The following is a 17,063-nucleotide window of genomic DNA, read 5'->3' as shown; positions in this document are numbered from 1 at the left end:
CTTTTATACAGGACATTGTATGTATACAAGAGTATGGCTTGACTTAAAGCATAATTGCATTTGTTTAATAATGAATGATTTATAATCATGTTTTTCTATATCTGTGGTTGCATTCATAATTGGGCTAGTCAAGGAAGCCACTCAATGAAAACATAACAGTTGTGGGTACTTTTCTTTCAATTTATTTTCTGGATCATGTTTCATGGTTTTATGATTAAGAATGGATGTTTAGGCATAGCTTTCCAAAACAAAATCTGCTCTTCTGGCTGTTTCTGAATCTTCAATAAGACAATTAGCTACAATTGAAATTAAAATTCAATGAGTCTGAGTTGTTGTTGTTGCCTGTAAATATTATTTCTTCAATGTCAAAGATTCATATTTCATTTTTCAAAAATATTTTATTTATTTGACACAGAGAGTGAGTACAAGCAGGGAGAGCAGCAGAGGGAGAGGGAGAAGCAGGCACCCTGCTCAGCAAGGTGCTTGATGCGGGCTCAATCCCAGGACCCCCAGGATCATGATCTGAGCCAAAGAAAGATGAGATGCTTAACTGACTGAGCCACCCAGGCCCAGGTGCCCCAAAGATTCATATTTCAGAACTTACTTTTCATATTGGAGTTGTGTGGACAGGCTATGATAGATTGGATTTATTCTTTCATCCATGCTCGATTCTAGTGCCCTAGATAGATCTAGAACATCTCATATTTATTTTTTTTTCCTTTCTTCATTCATCATTAAAGAAGCCACTTATTGTGTCAGAATAAAATTCCTGCTTAGAGTAAGATAGGTAAATCAAAGCTGAAACCCAGTTAATAAATATCTATCCACTGAGGGTACTGAAGAATGTACTCCAACGAAACAAAAGAGGAAAAGGATATAGAAGAGGATGCAAGGCCTGCAATTCAGGCTGGGGGTGGAGGGCAGTGAAAGGAATCTCCAAGAAGATGATGAAGATTTACAGGTGAGAACAAAGCATTAATCTTAGAGAGCAATCCATAGATCATACTGGAAGTCACACAGTGTCTCACTTGAGCAAATATTGTTGGGTTGATAAAACCAAGAAAATTTGCTATTTCCAAATGGAATTTCTATTTAAATGAAATGAGCTCGATGTGTCAACTGCTAATTAAATTAGAACTCCAGGGAGAGCACGAAGAGCTGTTAATTGTAAATACATCTTAGAAGTGAAAATATTGTGCTTTGGGTTAATACATTAACACCTCCAGTTTGCCAAAGAATCAGTATTAATGGCCAATTTACTACTCACTGAGAAATCATATGACTGCTGAAGCGTGTAAAAAGAACATCTGGAATTACAAAACCCATTATTTCCTTTGGAGAGGGGGAAATCGTTGGCTGAAGTCATCAACTACCTTCAAATGCTATCCCCCTTGGAATGCACCATGTCATTATTATCTTTGGGATTTGGGGGCAGGGTGGGGGGAATGGTGGGAAGGAAAAAAAGTATAAACCAATATAAACCTCATTCAAACCACTAATTTTTAAGCATTTTATATCTAAAATTTTACAGCTTGGGCAAATCCATTTTTTTCCCCTCATTTCTCCTTTTCCCATTTTGTGAAAATCACGGTAAAACTGAGAATGAACTGGGGCATGGAAAAGCTGCACACACATACAGGGTTTCCAGGTTTTTAAGATGTACATATCAAGTTTCTACCTACCAAGAAGGGCAGCAGGGACTGGGCTGGGTTCCTGTTAGAAAATAAACCAAGGCATATTAAAATTTTTAAGAGTTTACCTGAGCAAAAATTGATTCAAAGTAGGCAGCATCCAATCTATCAGACGCTCTGAGGAGTTGTACAAAATGAGACTTTTATAAACAAAAGGGAGCAGAAACAAGGAAATTATATTAGGCGAAAAACCCGAGTTGGTTATTGCAAAATTACTTTCCTTAGGGTTATGGCAGGGGCTTATCAGACAGATGACCTAACTGGTGCTGATTGGTCTAAGGTTCTATTTCTGGGAGAACTGAAATAGTAGTTAAATCTCTGTTTGGTGAGGTGGGTCTTAGCATAAGCAACTCCATTTCGAGTCTCTTTTCTTACTGTTTCACATATCCTAAGAGCTGGATTTATCAATGGCCTTTTCTGATGTTTGAACATAGAAGATTCAGTTTCATGCTAGCCAGGGTGTCTCATTTTTTGACTCTTTCTTCCATGTCCTTTGGCCTTGACTTTCCAGATCATTAGGGATATTAAAATGAACACTCTGGGAACGGATGCTTATTTTTAGGGCCACCACTAAGTTTGAAACCTTCCTTTCTGAGCTAGCCTCTTCAATCCTTCAAAAATACACATGTTTAAATATTAGGGTAGTTTGATATCACACAGTCTGGGATCTTAGCAAGGAATTATGGCTGTGAGATAAATATGGCCTTTGCTTTAGGTTTATTTTGAATTTGGAGATTATTCCTTAACAAATGAGTTCCCAAAGGTGACACAGCAAAATGGATAGTGGCAATTTGGGCAGAATTTGGAATTCTGAATAAGAATTGAAATTAGCAAATATAAGACAAAATAAAATGAATTGAAGAGTGGGTGATAACACATATGGCCTCAGTCCCACATGTTACATTTAGGAACTCAAGGTGAAATTCTGTGACTGAGATGCAAAGTTCAGAGGTCATGGTTTGTACCATGTTGTCAGAACTTCTAAGCAGTGGCTCATCCTCAAAGATCGGTTCTTTTGAAAGAGAGAGCTTTCTGTTTGTTTTGAAGTTTCTGAATCCATGAAACCAAGGTGGGGACTACAGGCTTTTTTCCCCACCATCTTCACCCCATCTGAATTCAGTGTTTCTCTAGGACTGTTTCCACAGCGAGGTAAACTCTAGGGCAGAGGGGCTGCTTCAAAGCAAATGAGGCCCTTAATTTATCATAAAAAAGAAGACTGGTTGTTAAGGTTTTATTGGATTACAATAAAGGCTCCTAGTGCTAGGAGTCTGTGGTTTGATTCCCGGCATCACTGGGGGAGCTTGAAATCATAACCACAGATTATAGCAATGAGCTTCCAAATTTCCATATCCTAAGCAAAGATGCTGCTTTCCTGGAGCTAATGTGGAATTACATGCTCTGTGATTTTAGGATATGTATTGGAAAATTTTCTGTTTGGATATCGCGTCAGGAGGGTTGTGATTCTCTAGTCACCTCTGTGGTTACAGCTTCAATGGTCTTTAATAAAAAAAAAAGGAAAGGAAAGAAAAAAAATAATAAAACGAAACAAAACAAAAGATGATTGTTGTGACTCCCTCCATTCTGTTCTCTTGTACAGTTTGAAGGTTTTCATTAATTTTTTTCTTTCTTTCACTGGGTTCAGTAAAAGTTCTTACAAGGTCATCCAAGGTTGTAGCAAGAGGCTTATGGAAATCTTTTAGGTCTGCCTCTCTTCTCAAGCTCCCTATTATAGGTTAGATTTTATCAACTAAATAGACCCTAAAGCCTGTCATCTTTGATATGTATATATATGTGCAATTATATATATAATACTATATATATATTTTATAATTATTAATTTTTTTGGTATGGCAGACAGACCATATTGGATCACACTGGAATGGAAATGCAAGAATAAGTCAAAGATATAAATAGGTACATTTTATTTTTCTTCTCATAAGATATAGGTGATTGAACTGGTAAAGAAAAATAACATTGGTTTGAGTTCCTTTCTTTTTCAGACTCACTGGTGTGCCTAGACGTCTATAACAAAATGAGAACAAAACCCGTAGAAACTCAGGCATACATTCATCACATTGTTTGAAACTCTTGGTAGTATTTGTCCTTGGCCATCTAGGCTCAGAGCTATCTTGACATTATAGGAAGCTGTGCCCTACTTTTCACAGTTGGAGGGAAAAGTGTTGATCTGTTTGGGAAGGAGAGTCAGTGCCTGGAGGGATGGCCCTTCGGAATAAGGGAAAATCATTGGGATATTTCTCTGTACTGGTGAAGATGCCCTTTCCTAAAATGGAGAAGTCATAGAAAACTCAGACTCCAGCAAAAAAGATGTATATTATCTCATAGTAGTGGAAATTCAGGAAATAGGCTTCCCGGTGTCCTTTCATCAGTGGCTCAATGATGTCACCAAGGGCTTTGGCTGATCTGGGTTTTTGTTTCCAAATATCCATTCCCTGTAACAGGATTAAACATTCCTGCCCATGTTCACATGACTTGTCCTACTCCTATGGGCAGCGTGTGCTCCACACCCACCCTTCCTCACCCCCCAACCCTACCACTTCTTCCTGACTTTGGGCTCGGCCCATAACATGCTCTGGCCAGTGGTAAGAGAGAGAGAGAGAGTGAGAGAGAGAGAAAGAGAACAGGCGTGACACATCCACCCAGAAACTTTAAAGGAGTAGCCTAACTCCCGTTTTCTTTGCAGGTTGCTGCTTTCTGCCAGGAGAACAGCACGCCTCCATAGCAGCTACTCCTTAGCCTGGGTCTGGAACAAGCAGACGCTCGGGGATGACCAGGCCCAGAAGTCCCACAGTCCTCATATGACAAAGGGAAATAAATATGTGTTGCTTTTCAGCCGCTAACACGTTGGAGTTGTTTATTGCCACAGGAAAAAATGACTAATTTTAGAACCCAGTGTCCTTCCATCTCTCCGTTCCTGTCCCTGCCAGTGGAGGCTGCTTTCTAAAGTGAGTTTTCCTTGCGGTTGGAGAATGGCAGCAGCAGCTCCAAGCATCAGCTCCAGATGTGATGATAGCCAGAGGCAGAACAGGGGCCATCTCATTCTGCGTTTCCTTAAAAGTGGAGACACATTTTGCAGAAGCTCTGCAGCAGACCTTTTCTGGCGCCTCCCTGAGCAGAAACGGGTCACAGGCTCACCTCTCAACTTTGTTGTTGGCAAGGAGGATGGTCCCATTGTGACTGAGTCCTCAGCTGGGGCGGCTGACCCTCTTTTGAATCATGAACGAGATGGGGCTGGGAAAAGTTAGATCCCTGAGCAGCCAGGCAAAGGGGAGAAATGCCAGTGCACAGGTAACCCTGCATGCTCCCTACACCTTCCTTATCTTCCAGGACACTTTACACCTCTTCTCTTTCCTCCATACCTATTTTCCTAGTCATTTCCACTTTCTCCTTCATTTCACTCTTTGTCCTCCTCTTGCTTCTGCCTCCTTTTCTATAAAGAGTGGGATATTCAGAGGAGAGAGACCATCATGGCTCAGGGAGAAAAATTATTTCAATTTTTTTTTTCCCCAGCAGAGCATCAGCTTGCCAGGACACTAAAGAAATGTGTAGTCTTGATTCCTAAGAGGGTCTGAATTCATATATCCAGCGGAGTTTCTCTATTCAGATCTCTATTCAAATCTACCAGAGAGTTCCCAGGTGCCAGTTTTTGAGGATTAGAGAGAAGGGGGAACTATTTCTCTGTTTTCAATTTATGAGGCCTAGAATTGAGGCCTTGGGCTCGGGGGCAGGTGGCTGTTTTCAAGCAGGTGGCTGTTCTCAGGGAGGATGCTGCGAACCTTAGGATGGTGCTAATGTTCTGAACAATACAGTTTCCAGGTTTTCCTGAATTTTCTTGTTGGTTTTCTGGATTCCAGTCCACGTTCAAAGCCCAGAGCAAGAGCCCTGAAAGGTGGCTCCAAGGGCAGGTGAGGAGCAAAAGCTTGAATAGGCATCTAGTGTTCAGTTTACTGCAAGTGGATTTTCCAGAACAGTGTTCATACAACTGTGTTCCATTGAAGATTGGTATTTTTGGGGAAAGTAAACAAACTTGTATGTCCTGGAAGTGTTTGGTAAAATGCATCTCAAGTATGTTCTCTTTTTAAAGCCAGACCTGATGCAAGTTCTCTTTCCTATGCCTGATGCATTGATTACTTTCTTCTTGAGGGGTAGAAAGCCATAGAGATGGATCTGTGTTTCACTTTCCTCACTGGAAAAACTCAGTAGTACTATGTATATTTATTTGGCAGTGCAGCGAGATATGGTATGTAGTAAATATTATCTAAACATTGTTATTTTTAAATCTCTCTTTCCCTCTCTCTCTCTCTCTCACCCCAAAGAAAATGTTTTCCACAGAGAAACAATTGAATCTAAGAGAGAAGGAGATTTATGTTTGCAGACCTGGAAATACACCATGAAATGGAAGGGGGAATAAAGGAGAGATGGGACATAACTAGAGGTATAAAATAATCTTTGTGTGGTTGTTCTATTATACGCATAGATAGATATATCTGTATCTGTTGAATCTACTGTAACTATTATAATATTGAGGAAGTTGTCTCAAACTATTACGTTTTTTTTTTTCTGAGCTAGTATGGAGAAGGAGGGTATTTTCATTTCTCGTGTCCTTCCCTTAAAAATGATAGGAAAATGAATAATCTTTCCTCCGTTTTTCAGTATTTTCATATAACATGTATTTAAATTGCAACATTTGTGTACTTTATTTGGCCTCAAAAATCTAAGAAACACTTGTAGAGCTCTTTACTGAATCATAAAACAAAGTAATTATATTGCTGATAAATTGGAAGGGTCTGTGAACAAGTTAAAATAAGGGACCGTGTTATGGGGAGAAAGTGGCATGCTGTGGTTGGCAATGGCACCAACAATGTGGTTATTTGGATGGCATGTAGCCAAAAAAACTGAGCTTTTTTTTTTCCCCCCTGTGGCACTTTTACCCAGTCTCCTCTGATACTAATGTCCAACTTTGGACAACCTTAAAAGGCATTTGAGCACTTCTAAGTATAGGTCTGTGTGAGAATTTGAAATCATTCTCCTTTTCTTGGATGGAAGGAAACAGCAGTGAACTGAAGTCCTGGAATCTCAATTTTGTAGTCTGATACCCTTTGACATTCTAAGGTACACTGTAAATGTCTTTTTCCTGCTATCACCAGGGATATTTCTGCCACCTGCAGAGAAGGTATGGTTGTCTCCACTGAAGATCAGAGAGGGTAAGTCCCAGGGTTACTCAGCTAGTAATTGTGGACAGTATTGGACCCAAATATGGCCCCACTCCAGTGTTTAGTGATTACAATTCTGAAAGCTGTCCCCTACGTCTTGCCACGGTGGACTCACTGCCATGGAATCTTTCCTCCTTCTTGTTATTTGTTTCCTTTTACTAGAGAAGCAGTTTTCAAACTGTGGTCAGTGAACCCTTAGAGGTCCTTAAGACCCTTTCAGAGGTTCATGAGGTCAAGGCTATTTTCATAATAATCCTAAAACGTTGTTTGTCTTTTTTACTGTGATGACATTTATACTGATGGTGCAAAAGCAATGGTGGAAAACTACTGGTGCCCTGGCATAAACCAGGGCAGTGAGAACACATCTTTTTAATGAACTGTGTGATGAAATGAGAAGGACCCACAACACATAATGCTGCCCACCAAAGCCTAATGACCATCTTGACAAGAAACCCCTTCTGCAACTGAGTTGTAGACTGAACTAGTCGCTTATTTCACGAGATGCTCTTGAATTTAAAAGAACAACTGGCAGACAGACTTTGGGTATTTATATATCAGTTTTTGACAGATACCATTTTGAAGATAAATGAAGTCAACCTGTCAATGCTAAGGAAAACAATTGACAGTACTTTTTGGCTGATAATAAAATTTGAGCCACACGTAAGACTTTGAATCTTTGGAAAACAAGTATTTGCTACCAGGAGCCTAATTGTTTCCCAATAATTAAAGACTTTTCTGATGAGATTGGAAGTGATACTAACAAATGCGATTTTTGATGTTGCATAATGAAAATGTGTCAACAATTGGATGATCTGCAAAACTTAGTGAATGAACGTTTTCCAAATGACCAATGCTTGATGGTGCAAAATTAGACATGGGTAAAAGATCCGTTCAAAGTGAAAGGTAGGCCAATGAATTTGAATGAAGCAAAGTAGAAAAAGCTCACTGATATGGTTTCAGATAGCACATTGCAACTAATTTTAAGAAACTACCACTTGTCAAGTTTGGGTATAGTGTCAAAGATGCATTTCCTACTGTCGGAGATGCATTTCCACAGTTACATGAAAAGGCCATTAAAATACTTCTCCCTTTTCCAACTACATATATGTGTGAGGCTCCATTTTTAAAATGCTTCAATCAAAACAACATATCACAACAGAGACATAAAAACAGAAGAAGATATGAGAATCTAAAGGTCTTTAATTAAGCCAGGCACAAAAAGGATTGATAGAATGTAAAACAATTCTACGCTTCTCACTAGAATTTCTTTGGGAAAATACACTTATTATTATAAAATACATTATTCAAGTTAAATGGAATGTATTTAATTTTAGCAAATCAAGAAATATTTTATACATTTCTCAGTTTTAAAGTCTAATACGGTAAGCAAAGGTTTTGGTTCCAAGATAGTATTCCAGCTACTGGGGACATAGCACCATATAACAGGATGCTTGATATACTACATTTTGGAGGATAGCGCCTCAATACTCAGGGTATCAACTTTAAGCTGATGCTAAAATTGGGTCTTTGGAGCTCTTTCTTGGTACCTTGCCAAGACAGGCTGGCATCTCCACTTAATTTACTATAAGCCATCGTTCCTCTCCAGGCTTTGAAGGGCCATTCCAGCAGTGTATTAGGATAGGTTCCAGCTATCTGTCAAGATGTTAAATCTTAAGTCGTGGGAGAATTTCACTTTATTGGTAAATTTTCTCCTATCCAGGCTTGTCTTCTGGCTATATACTTCCACCCCCTAGTCCTGTATCCTCAGTGTATATTTCCAGGCATTTCCTTCTGGTTACTACAAGAGAAGCCATATCCTTCAACTATTTTGATGATAATCCATTTCTTCCCCTAGTAGCAAATGTACTTCCCCTACTTGGGCCACACTTGGAACTGACCTTAGTTATTGGTCTAGAAACAATGAGAGGGGCCAAGGGAGCATCTCAAGTGGCCAGACATGACGTTTGCATGGCATTTTTCTTTTTTAAAATTATTTAAAAATTTATCAAATGATCTTATGGTGATTTGGGAATAGAAAGAGAATGTGAGAACTGTAATATATTAAAAGACAGAATTGGTGGGGTACCTGGGTGGCTCAGTGGTTGAGCGTCTTGATCCCAGCGTCCTGGGATTGAGTTCCACATCAGGCTCCCCATAAGAAGCCTGCTTTTCCCTCTGCCTGTGTCTCTCATGAATAATAAATAATAAATAAAATCTTAAAAAACAAAAAGACAGAATTGGTAAATTTGCATCAAGACAAATTCTGACCTTTCATAACTACTTTTAATAGTCTTATTTGTTATTATATAAATATTTTCTGTAAGCTGTGAGGGCTGGATATACTTTCTATTTGATCTTGAATATTTGCTTTCTTTTAAGTGTGGTATTTTAGATTGTTAATTTGGCTTTAAAGTTATGCTTGAGAAGTAATTCAAAATGCAAATGTATTCTTTTTTTTTTTTTTTTTTTTTTTAGCAATGGAAAAATCTTCTATAGGAAAACACACCCAGAACCTCCGGGCAACTTCTCCATATACTTCATTTTTAAGAAAATTTATTTAAATTCAATTAATTAGCATGTAATGTATTATTGGGTTTAGAGGTAAAATTCAGTGATTCATCAGTCTTATATAACATCCAGTGCTGATTACATCATGTGCTCTCCTTAATGTTCATCATCCAAATCTTGTCCTCTAACCCCCTCCATGGCATCTTTCTTAGATGACAGTTTTTAGGACACAGAATGCTGTTCTTTGCTAGCCAGGGCAAGAGGCTGCTTCTAAACACCCAGACAGTTCATAGGACTCTGGAAATTCAAAGTTTCTAAAGGTATCAATCACCAAAAATTCCCCATCCCAAGGCTCAGGGTCTCACTGCTACCTTTTTCAGGCTCTAAGTTTTACATAGGAGATGTTTGAACTGTGAATTCAGGCTCCTTTGTAACTCTACCACTCTTAAGATCAAAGCTTGGACCTGATTTTCAGCACAGTTTGCTTGTTGGCTGCAGGGTATGTAGGTTTCTCCAAAGCCTGTAGGCTTTCTGGCTCTAACAGCTTGCTCTGCATTGACAGCTGGCTGTCCCAGCATGTAATTCTCCCTCTTAAAGGCTTCCAGGACATTTAACAGAAGCTACCCAACTCTTCATAATAATTATTACTGCCCTTACATCTTTCTGGGACTACAGAAAAATGCGTAAGCCAGTGCTTTTCCTTCTGCCTCACACAGATGAGCATTTTCATAATTGTGATGCTGCAGTTGGCCAGGATCATCACTACCCACTTACCATCAGCAATAGGATCTTCTTGCCATTTGACTGGCAAGTGATCCCATTCTAGAATCTCATTCTGGGAGTCACTATCTAGGGCCAATTCTTGTAGCATTTGTCTAAAAGGGCAGATGCTAAGGCAAAGACTCAAGTGCCGATAGCTTATGTTGGAGGTGAACTCAGCAGGTGCATGTGGAGAGTGATTAAGTGAAGTTGGAAAGGAGGAAAGCCAATGAAGGAGAGGTGAGTGAATGGGTGACTGTGGACCACTGGGGCACTATTGTCCCATATGCAGAACAAATCTCAGAGTAACTTCCCATTGGGTGAGAAAGATGGATGTTTATCTACTAGCTTCTGTCCTTCCTATTGCCTGGAGCAGTGATAACTCCCTGGCACTTCTGGCCTGACCCACTATGGGCTGAGCTGGCACCTCCGACCAGAGGTTCCAGTTGCAGATGGGTGGTGCAGGAAACCATCTATGTGTGTGAGAACTGCCCACTGAAGATGCAGTTGACCTCCATGGTGGCCTGAAAGATATGCACACACCACTGCCATTTAGAAAGTGAGACAGGGGATCCCTGAGTGGCTCAGTGGTTTAGCACCTGCCTTCGGCCCAGGGCGTGATCCCAGAGTCCCGGAATCGAGTCCTGCATTGGGCTCCCTGCATGGAGCCTGCTTCTCCCTCTGCCAGTGTCTCTGCCTCTCTCTCTCTCTCTCTCTGTGTGTGTGTGTCTCTCATGAATAAATAAATAAGATCTTAAAAAAAAATAAAAGTGAGACAGGAGAGCTTGGACCCGATGTGATAGAAAACAGGGATCCCCTGAATATTTTCACACATATTAACCTCTGGATGTTTTGAGGTGCAGGTCTGTTGGGGTAATGAGACATTTTTAGTGTAGGGAGGTACTAGAGGCAGGGAGGCCAGGGGAAAACTGTGATAATGGTCCAAGTGTGAAGTGCAGAGAGGCTAAAATAAGGCAGTGGTAATGAGCACACAGATGAAGAACAAATGTGACAAATCATTTATACTTCTTTGCCTTTCACTATTACATCCTATTCTATTGTAAGGAAATACCAGGATAAAGCTCATAATATGGCCTAGAGCATCAAAAGACAAGGAGAAGGAGAAAAACATATGGTACAATGCCACATAAAGGTAAAAATCATGCCACTTACATATAGTTTGGAGACCCATCTGGGTAACACGGGTAGTAGGAGTAAAAGAAATATGTTGAAATAACAAATACCAAGTTTAGGACAGTGGTTCACTTCTGGGGATCAAGAGGAAAAAGTAACTGGAAAGAGGACCCTTGGGGTTTCAAGCCATGTTGGTGTTGCTTTATTTCTCAGATTGGGTGGTGGATACTTTTGTGCTTATTATATAATTATTTATCCTGTTCTGGTATTTCTAGATTAATGCAAGATATATTTTTAAAACATTTTAAAGCACAGGACTTGATGGCTTAGGGTATACATAGGAGAAGAAGAAATAAGCCAAGTTCATTCCATGTCTTCTTTTTGTAGCTTTTTACAATATGATCAAAAACAGATGAAAGTTTTCTCTCATACTCGCACAGGTATACACGTATATTCGTGGAAAACAATAATAAGGAGGCAATTCGAAAGTGTTACATAGACATTTACTCACTGTCTCTGCTAAAGCTCTGATAAGTAACAATTTAACTAGCTAGTGAACTGTAATTTCCATGGGCAGTGGATGATTTATAGAAGTCTCCCAGTTATAAGACAAAACTGCCAAGTTTAGAGGGATAAATGATGACATGGAATAATTTTTACAAAGGTCTTTTTGAGGATAGCACCATAAGATGGATTTCTCTCAAAGGAATGAATCCCAGAGCTTCCATTAAGCACTGTGAATGGGTTTTTATCATGGACAGCTCCAAGGGGGAGCTGTGATACTTCCTTCTGGTGCAGATTTTTCAGGAGTAACAGCATAATCTGCTTTCTGTTCTTGCACCATAGGGTTTTAGGCTTTAGATGGCTGCTTACAGAAGAGTGCATGATGAATGACACCAGAATGAATGACATCTATGAGAGAAACAATTTGGGGGTCTTTTCCCCTGGTTGTGGTTTCATTTGACTACAGCCTCTCTTTGCACTCCCTGATTGTCAGTGACATCCAGGCAAAATGCCCGTGCTAAGGGATGGATGGGAAGTCACTTGGAGAACATACTGGGTTTCTTTATTTGCAACTAAATCATTCAACTTAATGATAGTACCAAGACCCTCCGAGAAAAGATATTCAAGTCATCTTGAAAGCCCTAATGTTTTCTCTGAGTATTTGGAACTATTGCTGAAGACAGCAATGCAGTTTCACAAGGGGAAAGCCCTGACCATTGCTTTTTTTTATAAAATGAAAGTCAAGTTTTTTTTTCCCCTTCAAAATTTTATGGTCTAGTTCCCAAGGGCAATATTATTTGCTATATCCTTGGACTTTGAATTTTATTATAATTTTTATGGGAAGAGGGACTGCATTTAATAAAACTTGAATAAAATGATATTTTTCTTTAGCCGCCTAATAAAATTGAACCTCAGGACATTTGCAGGAAAAGGTATGTCCTGGGTTTCTGGTTAGCTTGTCACAAGGAAAGTGAGAAAGACCCAGGATTTTAAAGAACAACCTGAAAAATTCAGGGCCTTTTATTGCTTCTCCCTTAGTTTTGACTTTGCCTTGTTCTTTGAGAATGGGAAAATAGTGTCACCGATCTGGCTCTGGTTTTCTCAGTGACACAGGAGGAACAAGATTGCTCTGGTTATTTATTTTGCACTCAGAGAGTTCTCTTAAGTTTTCCACTGTATGGGGGAGGGGCAGTTCATCGACCTCTCCCAACTGGAGGCTTGAGTTCCTATTTTGTGTGAGGGAGGGCCGGGAGAGAGACAATGGGTGCGCATATTTGTTCTTCTTTCCTACAATTTTCTCTAAAAAGATTAAGTCTATTAGTCATTGAGAATTTACTGTTAATTACTTTAATTGGATCATTAAATTCCTTTTATCTTTACCAATGGCCAAGATTGGAACAGTTACTAATCCTTAATTCAACAAAGGGTGTATGGAACTATTTGGCCAGAGGCATTTTTGAGGTGAAGGGGCATGGATGAGAGAGGAAAAATCTGGGAGGATGGAGTACAGGAGGGTACTTTGGACAGGCTTCAAGATAGCAGAAAGGATTAGGGTATTTAGGAGTTTGGAGACTTGTAATGTGAGCGGCGGGGGTGGAGGTGTTATGTGTGCACATGTATGGGTTGGGAAGTACTTCTGTCATTTGGTGTCTGGAGCAATGGATCCTAAATCTCTTGCAGTTGCAGGGACTGTACAAAGAGCTGTCATGCCCCAAATATTTATGTGCTTCTGTTGGGAAACTGGTCGAAGAAAGGCACTGAAATGAGAAATCCAAATTTCTTGTACTTTGCAGTTTCGCTCAGAGTCCTGGTGGCAGCGATAGAGAGTCATTGACTAATTTATTTAGTGCTACCAACCTGAGTATTTTCCTAGCGTGTTGTTGCCTGCACTTGAGTCCAGAAATCAATGAGTCAATTGAGAGGTGAATCAAAGCAAAAGCCGACAACAAAAGCAGGCTATTAACTTGTCCAAAGTATCATAAATTACACTCAAAGCAGCAGATCTGTGTATTGTAAAACTTTAAAAAGGAAAAAGCCCTGATGTGTTTGTAAGCAAGACATCAATACCTAGTAATCTTCTGTTTTCTTTTCTTCCCTACTAACCAGTTATGTGCTGTTTCCTTTTAGGCATCATTGAAAAAGGGTGTTTTAACTTTTGTCTGAATGTTAGCAATGCTTTAAATATTTTATCGATTAGGGGAATCGCTAAGCAATTCCTCGGGAATCAAGACATTTAATTAAACCATACCTAAGTGCTAATATACCTGTAAGTGGCATCTCTAGCACCTATAGTTGGTGAAGTGGTTGGAATCATTCGTTTCAAAGTATGATCATGTTTTGGCCAGCAGATGTTTTCAATTCTGAACCCCCCCATCTTTTTTTTTTTTTTGTTTTTCTGTGGCAGATGCACCTTTGCTGAGTCTGGCTGTTGAATGCATGGCCTTTGTTGGGCTTGTTAGCCTTAACACTGGTTAGTGATTTGTGTTGGGCTATTAAGCATGAAAGGAAAGCAATGTGATCTCGTTTCAGGGAAAGAATAGAAGAAATGTCCCTGAGTAAATACTAGAAGGGTGTTATGACTTTTAAAAGTTGGCTCAGGCAAGTTTCACTTAACAATGCCTAGGAGGCCCCTTGGAGTGGAATAAATCATGGATAATGATATAATAATTTCTTTAAAATATAGTGTGGAAAACCAATGTCTGTTGGCAAATGTCAGATCTTGTGTCCAGGAAATTAGCATCACTGCTTTTTTGAGAATGATCCACATATGCAAACTAAAAGGAATTTCTCATGGCCTTTGATAAAACAAAACAAAACAAAACAAAACAAAACAAAACAAAACAAAACCAAACAGATAATTTAACAAACAGGCTGAGAAACAAGAGGGACAAAGCAATAAGACAGTTTTTGCTTTTGATTTTAAGATCAGTCCCAGTAGAAAGGGCCGATGCCTCCAAACTTCCTTCCTAGTATTAATTCAAATTGTGTGACACAGAAATGTTTTATAGTGGGGTTAATATAATAACTGAAAGAATAAAAAATGCATAGCTCCTCCTGATACCACCAAAAGAATCAAACAAAAACACCTTGCGAACTGGAGAGAGATTTCTGATCACTTGAGCCCACGCTGAGACATTTGGTGAAGACTGGAAATACGGTCAGTTCTTATCTTTGGGATAGTGAAAGGCAAGTGAAGAATAGTAGCAAATAGTCACAAAATATTCACACTGCCTAGTGGCAACAGAGAAGCCTTGGTTTCTGAGCAATCTTGAAGAATCCACTAAAGGGAGCCATCTGGGACTTCCAAGCATCCAGCTAAAATGGCACCATGTAGCTATGTGTCTTTATCAGTCTTGACCCATGTCTTTATCCCTTTTCCTGACAGCAGAGCACTCAACTGGCATATGTTTTTTGTTCTTTTGTTTTGTTTTATCACAGTATGGAGGAATTTCTGTGGCTTTAAAGAAAACACGCATTGATACCAGTACCCATTCTTTCACAACATTGGCGCTACCAAGTGGGTGGGTGTCATTTGAAGGTAAAGTTTGAGATCTCTCAAAGCAGGGAAGTTCACGTAGAGATTCTGTGTCCACACGGATTGAAATTCTTCCTGGACCCAAGTCAAGGGAAGAGACTTTCTAAAGGTGTGAAAAGAATTTCCCACAGGCAAGCAGGGCCTGAACAGTGTCTGGAAAGGCTGCCAGCAGCTTAGGCTTTTCTTTGCTCCATAGGGCGAGGACTAAGCTGATGAAGTTGAGCTTTATATTTCTAGGGGAATGAATCAACCTGGTAGACTATAATGATCTCTCCAGGGAATTATGATGTTAACCCCTTTGAAAGATGTTCAATTATTTGGGATTACGTGACGTTTATGAGTTTCTCAGGAAATGAGGTATGGACAGTATAATGCCGAAGTTAATTGTCCTTTGTGATCTTGGGGTGGCAAAGCCTACATCTCATAGGAATGTGATGGAAATTTTGAGGCCTTGAGCTGTTGTGCTGATAGTGATTTGGGGTTAAGAGATAGGAGTGAGTGAAAGGTTAGAGAGGAAAAGAATTGGAAATGTGATATATGGCTTTACAGATTTATGTTTAGGTCAGGGAGGAAAGATGCCAACTATGGGCTCCAGCTCATTTTCTGTTTAAAGGGGATTTAGAATTATCTTGAATTCCTTCCAATGCTATGGGTTTACCATTCTCTGATAACAACAACTAGGACGGTAGTAAGGGCAGTGGGAAAGGAAAGTTAAGTGGATGAGGCTGGCCCAGGTCGATGACTGGAGGAGCCAGTGTGGGTCTGAATATACCAAGTCTTGCCTTCCTTCTGAGTAGGTCTCCCAGTCGATCAGTCTAGAAATTTATCCAAGTGTGTTTCTGTAGCATATTTTCCTGGTGGCAGCGTCCCACTGGGACTGCTTCAGGTGGGGCCACTTTTGCGGGGCAAAATAAGGGTGACATTGTGAGAGAATGGTAAGGCCTTCAGGCTCTAGAGAGAGAATATTGGATTCAAAGTCCAACTTTACCACTGGCTAGAATATCGAGGAAATGGCTGACCCTTTTGTACCTCAGTTTCCTCATCTGTAAATGGGAGTAATAAGTACCCACCTCATAATGTTCATTTGACAAATAAATTCATTTTGTTTACTATCTGCTCCATGAGTGCAGGGCTCTCTGTGGGTCTCATTTACTGTGGCATGCCCTGTGCCCAAATACTGCCCAACACATAGTAGATGCTTGATGTTTGCTGAGTGGATAAATGTAGTGTTTTGAATAATACCTGGAACACGCTCAACTCTTAGTGAATGTTGGTTGTTGGTGTAATTTTTCTTTCAAGTGAATATTGTTTGCCTTCATACTTTCAATAGCACACTCAATCCTTGGGGAGCATTGTTCGTTGGTATAATTTTTCTAAAGTGACTCTTCTATTTGCTTGCTTTCAAACTTTTAATACTCAGTACAGTACTAGTATGTGGAAAGAAGAAGGTGATATAATATCCCCTCTTCTAAAGATGTCCAATTCCTGACTCCCAAACCTGTGACTATGTTAGGTAACGTTGGAGAAGGGTTTAAAGTTGTGGACAGAATGAATTAAGGTTGCTAATTGCTTGACCTTAAAGTAGAGAGATTATGTTACATTATTTGGTTGGGCCCAGTGTCATCATAAGGGTCCTTAAAAGTAGAAAAAGGAGACAGAAGAGAGAGAAAGAGATGTGACATTGGCAGCAGGCTCAGAGAT

Source organism: Canis aureus, chromosome 16 (genome assembly GCF_053574225.1).
Source record: "Canis aureus isolate CA01 chromosome 16, VMU_Caureus_v.1.0, whole genome shotgun sequence".
Taxonomy (NCBI): Eukaryota; Metazoa; Chordata; class Mammalia; order Carnivora; family Canidae; genus Canis; species Canis aureus.
Note: the sequence above shows the minus strand (reverse complement) of the source record.